Genomic DNA, 9,419 nt, shown 5'->3' with positions numbered 1-9,419 from the left:
CTACAGGTTCCATCTGGGTGAGACTTGTCCAAGCACGTAAAGAGTGGCCTTGAACATGGTGGTGGTTGTGTTCTGGAGGTTTTCCACTGCCAGGGTTCTACTTGGGGCAGGGAGGGAAACTCAACCTGCCCCCCTCTGTGATGGCCCAGGAAGACAGCCTGAGGGGTCAGGACATTCTGCCTCAACAATATCTTTTGACTTCCCATTTCTTAATATGGTGACGTGAATGCTTTTCCCCTCTCACTTTTCATCCTTTACATAATCTGCTTCTTGTGCACTAGACAAAAATTTTGCTACTAAGTTTATTGATCCCAGCATTTTGTCTTGCAAATAGAGCTAAGCCTACCATATTTTACCATAAGCTAACTAGAAAAACCAGAAAGCAATAGAATGGGTATATATGTAAGTAAATTAAATTCTGAAGCCAGATGAGTTAATTGCGTTAAGATTTTATTTCTTGTTTACAAATTCTAACGACCGCTGACCTACTTAAAAGAAAGCATTACTAGCTTTAAGATCAAATGTATATTTTTTTTATGGAATCACCGTGAGATATAGTTACAAGCTTTCGTGTTTGAGTTACAATCACAAAATGATCAAAGAACCATCTCTCCACCAGTGCACATTCCCCACCACCAATGTCCCCAGTAAACTCCGCCTTTCCAACCGTCCCACTGCCTCCATGGCAGACAATATTCCCCATTCTTTTTACTTTATGGTATTATTGTTTGCAGTGCAGATACAGGGAGGTTAAGTGTATATTCTTTATTCTACTTTTATTAACCGTTGATTCATTTAAATTTGTCACACAGTAAACCATATCTTCCATGGGTCTTTGATTTATTTTCCTGGGATTGTTATCTTTATTTTACCCCTTGCATAGTCTCCAGCATGTCTGCATGTCCTATAGCCCTTCTAACAAATTTTTTTTTTTGCTTTTTGGGTCACACCTGGCATTGCACAGGGGTTTCTCCTGGCCCTGCACTCAGGAATTATCCCTGTTGAGGCTCAGGGGACCATATGATGCTGGGAATCGAACCCAGTTCAGTGGCATGCAAGGCAAACGCCCTACCTGCTGTGCTATCGCTCGAGCCCCTTCTACAAATTACCACAGATTTGGTGGCTTAACAAAAGACAGATTTATTATCCTACACTTGGTGAGGTCAGAAGTGTAAGTGGGTGGGTAGGGCCTCATTCCTTGGGGAAGTTCCAGGGGTGCATCTGTTTTCCTCACCTTTTACTCCAACCTGTTTCTGCTATTCCATCTTCTTCTCTGATTCCCACCCACCTGCCTTCCTCTTTTCAGGTCATTTGTCAGTACCTTGGACCCCTGAATAATCTAGGATAAGCTTCTCTAAGAGTCTTAATTTAAGCACATTTGCAAAGCCCCTCCTGCTCAGCAGGATAACAAACTCCTGGTTCTGGGTGAAAACAGACAGACCACATTGTAGGATCAGCTTGGATTGTGTTCAGGGCTTACTCTTGGCTCTGCTCAGGAATCACTCTGGTGGTGTTTAAGGAACCATATGTGGCGCTGGGATGGAAGTGATACCCACCGCATTCAAAGCAAAGGACTTAACCCCTATCCTCTCTTCAACCCACATTAGGGTTTCAAGAGACTCCTAGAGAGAATTATTTCTCAGTGTGTTTATACCTCCATGCTTTTCCTGGCACTGGCACTGGTTTAGAACAGAGAACTGATTCATTCCAATTTGCAGATATTTAAATTACTACACAGTCATTTGTCTGTGATATTAATCATTAAAAGCCTTTGGAGCAAAAAGATGTGTGGCTTCCCTCACAGTTTCTGGTTCAACTGAATGTTGTTAGCTTCTTAGAGGAATGTACTTGAGAATTTAGTCTAAAATCAACACCTTCTAAGATCCAGGCATGCCTAGTGGGAACTTTTTAAGTACAAGGCCTTATATACAATTCCACCATTCTGGAAATTAACTGGGTTGGTCTTGTCGCCTAATCAGGCAGTCCTCAGATTTTCAGTTGGATCAAAATGTTAATCAGAATATATCACCAGAGTACCTGCCTCCCTTCCCCAAAGTCCCCAGGACCCTTCCCTTTCACCTACCACAAGTTCAGTTCTGTGAGTCAACTCTTCCGTTCTGTTATCTATGGCCCTTTTTTGGTACTTTGCTATATAACATTATAGCACAGCGATAGGGCGTTTGCCTTGCATGCAGCCAACATGGCCAATCCAAGTTCGATTCCTCCGCCCCTCTTGAAGAGCATGGCAAACTATTGAGAGTATCTCGCCCACAGGGCAGAGCCTGGCAAGCTACCCATGATGTATTCGATATGCCAAACACAGTAACAACAAAGTCTCCAGTGGAGACGTTACTGGGCCCACTCGAGCAAATCGATGAACACCAGGAGGACAGTGACAGTGACAGTGACAGTTCCATATATGAGAGAGATCATTCTTTAACTATCATTTTCTTCCCTGCACGTGGTCCTCTCTAATTTCATTCATGTCAGGGAAAATTGCATAATTTTTGTTCATTCTTACAGTGGCATCGAATTCTGCGGTGTATGTATACCACGACTTCTTGATCCATTCATTTGTAGTTAGGCATTTAGGTTTTTCCCATGGTTTTCATTCGAAGTTCTGCAAACTGTGCATAAGCCACGATGTGCATATGTCCTTTTGTATGCATGTTTTTGTGCTGGGGGTGGGGATAAATACTAAGAAGTTCTGTGTCTGGGGTAGCAGAGCCTGGCACGCTACCTGTGGGGTATTCAATATGCCAAAAACATTAACAACACAAGTCTCACAAAGAAGACGTTATTGGTGTCCGCTTGAGCAAATCGATGAACAATGGGAGGACAGCACTGCAGTGCAGTGCTGCTGTGTCTGGGTCAAATGAGAGTTCTTTTCCTTTTTAATTTTTTTTGAGTGCTCTCTATATTGCTTTTCATGGAGGTTGAGCCATGCAACATTTCCACCAGTAGGGGATAAGGGTTCCAAAAGTCGTTTCTTTTTTCTGCACTGCAAAAGACATAGTGACCAAAAAACAAAGACAGTCTACAGAATGGGAAAGGATATTCACCTAATACTCATATGATAAGGGGTTGATAAAAAGGATATATAAGGCACTGGTTGAACTCTACAAGAAGAAAACATCCAACTCCATCAGAAAATGGGGCGAAGAAATGAACAGAAACTTTCTCAAGGAAGAAATACCAATGGCCAAAAGGCACATGACAAAGTGCTCCTAATCACCAATCATCAGGGAGATGTAGATCAAAACAATTATGAGATATCACCTCACACCACAAAGATTGGCATACAACCAAAAGAACAAAAGCAACCGCTGTTGGCATGGATGTGGGGAGAAAGGGACCCTGCTACACTGGTGGGGGGAATGCCAGCTGGTTCAACGTTTCTGGAAAACAGTATGGACACTACTCAAAAAATTAGAAATTGAGCTCCCATTTGATCCAGCAGTATCACTTCTGGGAATATATCCCAGAGATGCAAAAAAGAAGAGTTGAAGTGACATCTGACTTGTTTGTTCATTGCAGGACTCTTTACAATAGCCAGCATCTGGAAAAAACCCAAGTGCCTGAGAACAGATGACTGGTTAAAGAAACTTTGGTACATCTCCACAATTGAATAGTATGCATCTGTTAGAGAAGGTGAAGCCATGAAATTTACAAACAGGTGGTTCTACAAGGAAAGTATCATGCTAAGTGAAATGAGTCAGAAAGAGAGGGACAGACATAGAAAGATTGCATTCATTGGGGGAGTATAAAGTAACTGAACAGGAGTCTAACACCCAAGAATAGTTGAGATAAGTACCAGGAGGTTTGCTCCATGCTTGGATGTCAGCTACACATGCTGGGGGGAGGTGGAAGGCAGCTCTAATAGAGAAGGGAACACCAAGTAAAGGGTGTTGGGAGAATCTGCCCAGGATGGCAGATGCATGCTGAAAGTAGACATGATTGCCACTCAGTACCTCTATTGCAAACCACAACACCCAAAAGAAGAGAGAGAACAAAAGGGAATGCCCAGCCACAGAGACTGGGGGGATTGGGGAGGGATGAGGGAGTGTTGGGAGGGATACTGGGATCATTGGTGGTGGAGAATGGGCACTGGTGGAGGGATAGGTACTCGATCATCGTATAACTGAAACCCAAGCACAAAAATTTGTAACTCTACAACTGTACCTCATGGTGTTTCCCTAATAAAAAATTTAAAAATAATAAAATATTGCATTTTATAATGATGTATAATAATGATGTATTTTTGGACATGTTATAAGTGGGTTTAAAGTTTTTTAAAAGTCCTTTCTTTTTTCTTTTCTTTGTCTTCTTTTTCTTTTGTATATCACACCCAACTGTGTTCAAGTTTTACTAATGGCTCTTAGAACTCCTTTCTAACAACAACAACAAAAGTCATTTAAAGTTTTAAAAATTCATACTTACTTCATATACTAGCTGGAGTGATAGCACAGAGGTAGGGCGTTTGCCTTGCACGCTCCCTGCCCGGCCGAGCTGGGTTTGATTCCTCCACCCCTCTCGGAGAGCCTGGCAAGCTACTGAGAGTATCTTGGCTGCAGGGCAAAGCCTGGCAAGCTACCCGTGATGTATTCAATATGCCAAACACAGTAACAACAAGTCTTAGGATGGAGACATTACTGGGACCACTCGAGCAAATCGATGAACAATGGGAGGACAGTGCTATAGTGCTATTGATATAATGTTTTCAAACTTAGAACATTATGAAGGATATTTTTGTGTATGTGAAAGCTTATGTAGTTTAAAATAAGGGTAAAAGGGACTGAGAGATAGTATGGGAGATAAGGTATTTTGTTGTCGTTGTTGCCTTGGTTGTAAACCAATAGTGGTTTGAGCTTTAGCATCAGAGATGGCCCCTTGAGCACCTTCGAAAGTGATCTTTGGGGCTGGAGCGAAAGCACAGCGGGGAGGGCATTTACCTTGAATTGGGCCAACCCGGGTTTGATTCCCAGCATTCCGTATGGTCCCCTGAGCACCACCAGGAGTAATTCATGGTAATTCCTGAGTGCAGAGCCAGGAGTCACCCCTGTGCATTACTGGTGTGACCCAAAAAAAGAAAAAAAAAGAGGTCTCTGAGCATTGAGCCAGGAGTAAGTCCTAAGCATCACTGGGTGTAGCCTAAGACCCCTATCTATCCCTCAATAGAAACACAACAATTCTTGCTTTCTTTATTTTTTTCTGTCTTTTTTTTTCTTTTTGGTTTTTGGGATACATCTGGCTGTGCTCAGAGAGTTTTCTTGGCTCTGTGCTAGGAATCACTCCTGGCAGGCTCAGGGGAATATATGGTGTGCCATGGATTGAACCCGGGTAGGCTGTATGCAAGGCAAGAACCCTACCCACTGTACTATCTCTTTGGTCCTAACATGCAACAATTTTCATTTATTTTCTTGTAACACCCTCTGCTATTTTATGATGTCATACAATTTGGGTTTTGCTTATGTCCTTGAAAAATGTCATGGTAGGGGCTGGAGCAATAGCTCAGGGGGTAGGGCGTTTGCCTTGCACTCGGCCGACCCGGGTTCGATTCGCAGCATCCCATATGGTCCCCTGAGCACCACCAGGGGTGATTCCTGAGTGCAGAGACAGGAGTAACGCCTGTGCATCACCAGGTGTGTCCCAAAAATCCAAGAAAAAATGTCATGGTAAATTACACTGACTCTGTGTATCACGTTGGATATGGTGGAATGACTACTATAACTATGTTCATTCTTTCAGTCCATGAATATATAATATTTTTCACTTCCTTGTGACACATATTTATAATTCTATTTATGGTGATTAATAGTTTTCAATAAATATCTTTCACCTTCTTTGGTTGATTGTGTATTTGATGTATTTTTGGACACATTATAAGTGGGTTTAAAGTTTTCTCTTTCAGATCATTGTTTGCATACATATATACAACAATTTTTTGGTATTGATTTTGTAGCCTGCGATTTTACTGGACAGCTATTGTTTCTAAGGCTGTTTTGTTTAGCAAAGTTTTTTGTATTTTTCTATGTAAAAATCATGTTGTCTGGGAAAAGTGATATTTTTGCTCTTTTCCTTTCCTATCTGAAATCTTTGTTTCTCTGTCTTGTATAATTTATGAGTTTTCACTGTATCACTGTATCACTGTCATCCTGTTGTTCATCGATTTCCTCGAGCAGGTACCAGTAACGTCTCCTTCGTCCTAGCCCTGAGATTTTAGATAGTGCCCCATTCGTGGCTCTTTCAGGGTCAGGGGAATGAGACCCATCATTGTTACTGGTTTTTGGCATTTTGATTACGCCACGGGGAGTTAGCCAGACTGTGCCATGAGGGCAGGATACTTTCAGTGGCCTGCCAGGTTCTTCAGAGTAAGAACTAGATACTAAGGTGTCACATGACTGCTAATGCTTCTGGGAGCTGGGTTTTATAGTCTCTGGGTCTTGGCCCTTGATGAAATTACATGGTGCTGGGGGGGGGTGGGGTGGGGTGGGACAGTTGGTGGGTATAATACTTACATACTGGAAGATGGGAGATCTGGGTGGAGGAGGCCCAGTTCCGATCCAAGCAGGCTTGGAGATCTAAGCCCTGGGTCCTGCACACCTGGGTTCCTCTGCCAGTTTCTTCATGCGTTAGGCTCGTCCAAATGTGTGGAGAGTGGCCTTAAGCATGGCTGTGGCTAGAACTGGAAGTCTTCAGCTGCCGGGGCTCTGCTGGGGGGCAGGGCGAAAAACTTTTTGAGCTTTAGACTTTTTTTTAATGAGGTTTAGACTTCCAATATTATGTTGAATATGTATGAGGCTACTCATGACATTCAATATCACAAACACAGTAATAACAAGTCTCACAATGGAGACGGAACTGGGCCCTCTTGAGCAAATCGATGAACAATGGGAGGACAGTGCTACAGTGCTACAATAGTGGTCTGAGTGGAAATCTTGTCTTGTGCCTGAACTTTGAGTAAAAGTATTCATGTTTCATTATTATGATAGCTGTGGGCTTGTTAAATATGAACTTCACTGTGTAAGGCAAGTTCCTTTAATCCCGATTTGTTGAAAAAATTTCAATAATGAATGTGTATTAGATTTTGTTGAAAACTTTCTCTGCACCTATTGATACTTTATTTCCATATATATATGTGGCATATTAATTGACTTCCCCATATTGAGCCAAACTTGCATCCCTGGAATAAATTTCAGTTGATCTTGGTGTACGATCATTGAAATCTGTTATTGAATCCAGTCCCCCTTTTTTGATGTTCTTTCTATTTTTTGCTTTCAGGATAAAGTAGTCCTCTTCGAAAATACTTGGAAGAATTCTTATTCCTTTGACTTTCTAGAAGAGCTTGAAGTGAAGTAGATGAGCATCACTGAATGTGAAACCCTGTGGTATTCTCCCCTTCATTGTGATGCAGGCGATGCTATATAAGGCAGAGCAGCGAGCTCACACCTCAGTTGCCTCTGGCAGCTTCTTGGCAAAATGATAAAACTTGTTTTACTCATTCTTCTCATTTTGTTCGATACTTGGACTGAGGAAATATGGATCTCCATCTTAGGTTTGGTCTATATTGACGACCTTGCGGCCTTTTTTCTTGAAATCCTTACATTATGTTCTTATCTGATTGTATATCAGATAATAACAAGAACAATAGCCTTCTGCAAAAAGAAATACGAAGAGGTAGGAGCCAATACCGGTGCCTGAGTGAGTTAGTGGCAGGGGTGAGGGTTGGTTCTTCTTGCACGTCACAGAGTGAGCTTGCTTGCTTCAGAGGAACCACATTACTTTGGGTCGTTTGAGAAGGTAGCACCCTACTCTCCTAGGAAGACAGACTGTGGGAAGGGGATTCAGGCAAGACAGGGCTCCCCTGAAATTTCACAGGCTATTGGGAGGGGTGGCAGGTTCCCAACTCAGAACCCCCAACTCCTACAATGACCCAGAGCCGGCTTCCCCTTCTGGAGACGTTAAGTTCTCCAGAGAAAGGAAATCTCCCCGGGAGGCCTCCGGGGTTGGGAGGGTGGCATCAAGCCTTTCTCTGTGTCAGCTGTGAGGAGAGCAGAGGAGGGATCGTGGCCCTGGACTGGAATTTGGGTCCTGTGACAGGGAGTATGAGAAACACAGGGCTTGCCCTGCCATGCTGCCCCTGGATAGGGGCCATAGTTGTTCATAGAAGGAAACCAAAAAGGCAGAATCAAGGCAAAGCATTGGGTCACATCAATGGATGAATACAAGGCACAAACCCACCTGTTTGTGGCAGGACTTCTGTTGGTTTGGGGTCATGTTGTCTGAGTTTGAGAGAGGAGTGAAAAACTGGTCCCAAATGCGCATTGCTTTTTGTCTTCTCAGCATTGGTACCGAGATAGAAGGAGGAGGACAGGCTTCAGATGTGAGTTTCTGCCTTTCCCACCTGATCCCTCCTGGGGTGGCCCCCTCCACTCCCACCCTCACCCCATTCCCTGCAGTCCCAGGGCCAAGTCTCTTTGGGGGCCATTGCTTCCACAGACCCTCCCTGAAAGCTGGACCCTCAGAGGAGTTTCGGAGGGAAGGCCTTCACAAAATAACTGAGGCAAGGGGGGATGAGGCGATGGGTGCTCCCCTTAGGTGGCCCTGGGAGGCGAGAGAAACAGTCTCTTGCTCTGAGCTAATCAGAATCTGGGGAGTTGTTGGAGATCAGATTCCAGGGCACAGGCGCGACCTTCTTGAACAGACACCACTCTTGGATTCCTTAGGTGAGAGGTGCGACCGCATCGCTGCGGAACTGCAAGAACTCTGGGAGAGCCTATATCTGCACAGGTGACTGTCTCTGTGTCTCTTTCCGACCCTGTTTGAGGAAAAGTGTCGCTGGTGGCCTGGTTTGGGGGGAGGGTGTTGGGGGGCAGGAACAGGGACTGGGATGGGAGGACAGGGCTGGGGGCGAGGCTGGGGGAACACTGGGAAGTCAGGGCTGGAAGACAGTGGCACCGGGGTGGGGGGCCGGCTTCTGGGGCCCTCCCTCTCAGGCCCTCCCCACCCCAGGGCTAGCAGGTCCTCCAGTTCCTGTTTGCTCCTCTTCATCTCCGTCCTGCCCGTTTTCTGCAGAATCCGGATCGTGGTTGCTGTTTACGTTATCGATGATGATGACGATGATGACAATTTCCGAAGACCCTACCAGGCCCCAAACCAACCCGCATTTCAACGGGCCCTGGCAGCCCCACACCGTGCTTCATCGTGGCCTTCTTCAATTGTGCCTGTTTGTCCTGCAGCTTCTGCCCGAGATCTGGCCCCTTTTCCTGTGGCCCAGCCTCCCCAGCCAGCCCACTCCCCTTTCTTCCTTCTCACCCCCATGTGCGGCCTGGTCTGTGGTTCTACTCCTGGTGGCTCCTTCTCACCGATGCTTTTTTTCACGTCTGGCTCTTCGGTGGCCCGCCAGCTCCTGTCAAGGA

Source organism: Sorex fumeus, unplaced genomic scaffold (assembly GCF_029834395.1).
Source record: "Sorex fumeus unplaced genomic scaffold, SorFum_2.1 ptg000081l, whole genome shotgun sequence".
Taxonomy (NCBI): Eukaryota; Metazoa; Chordata; class Mammalia; order Eulipotyphla; family Soricidae; genus Sorex; species Sorex fumeus.
The sequence above is the reverse complement of the archived record's forward strand: the minus strand, read 5'-3'. Positions refer to the sequence as shown.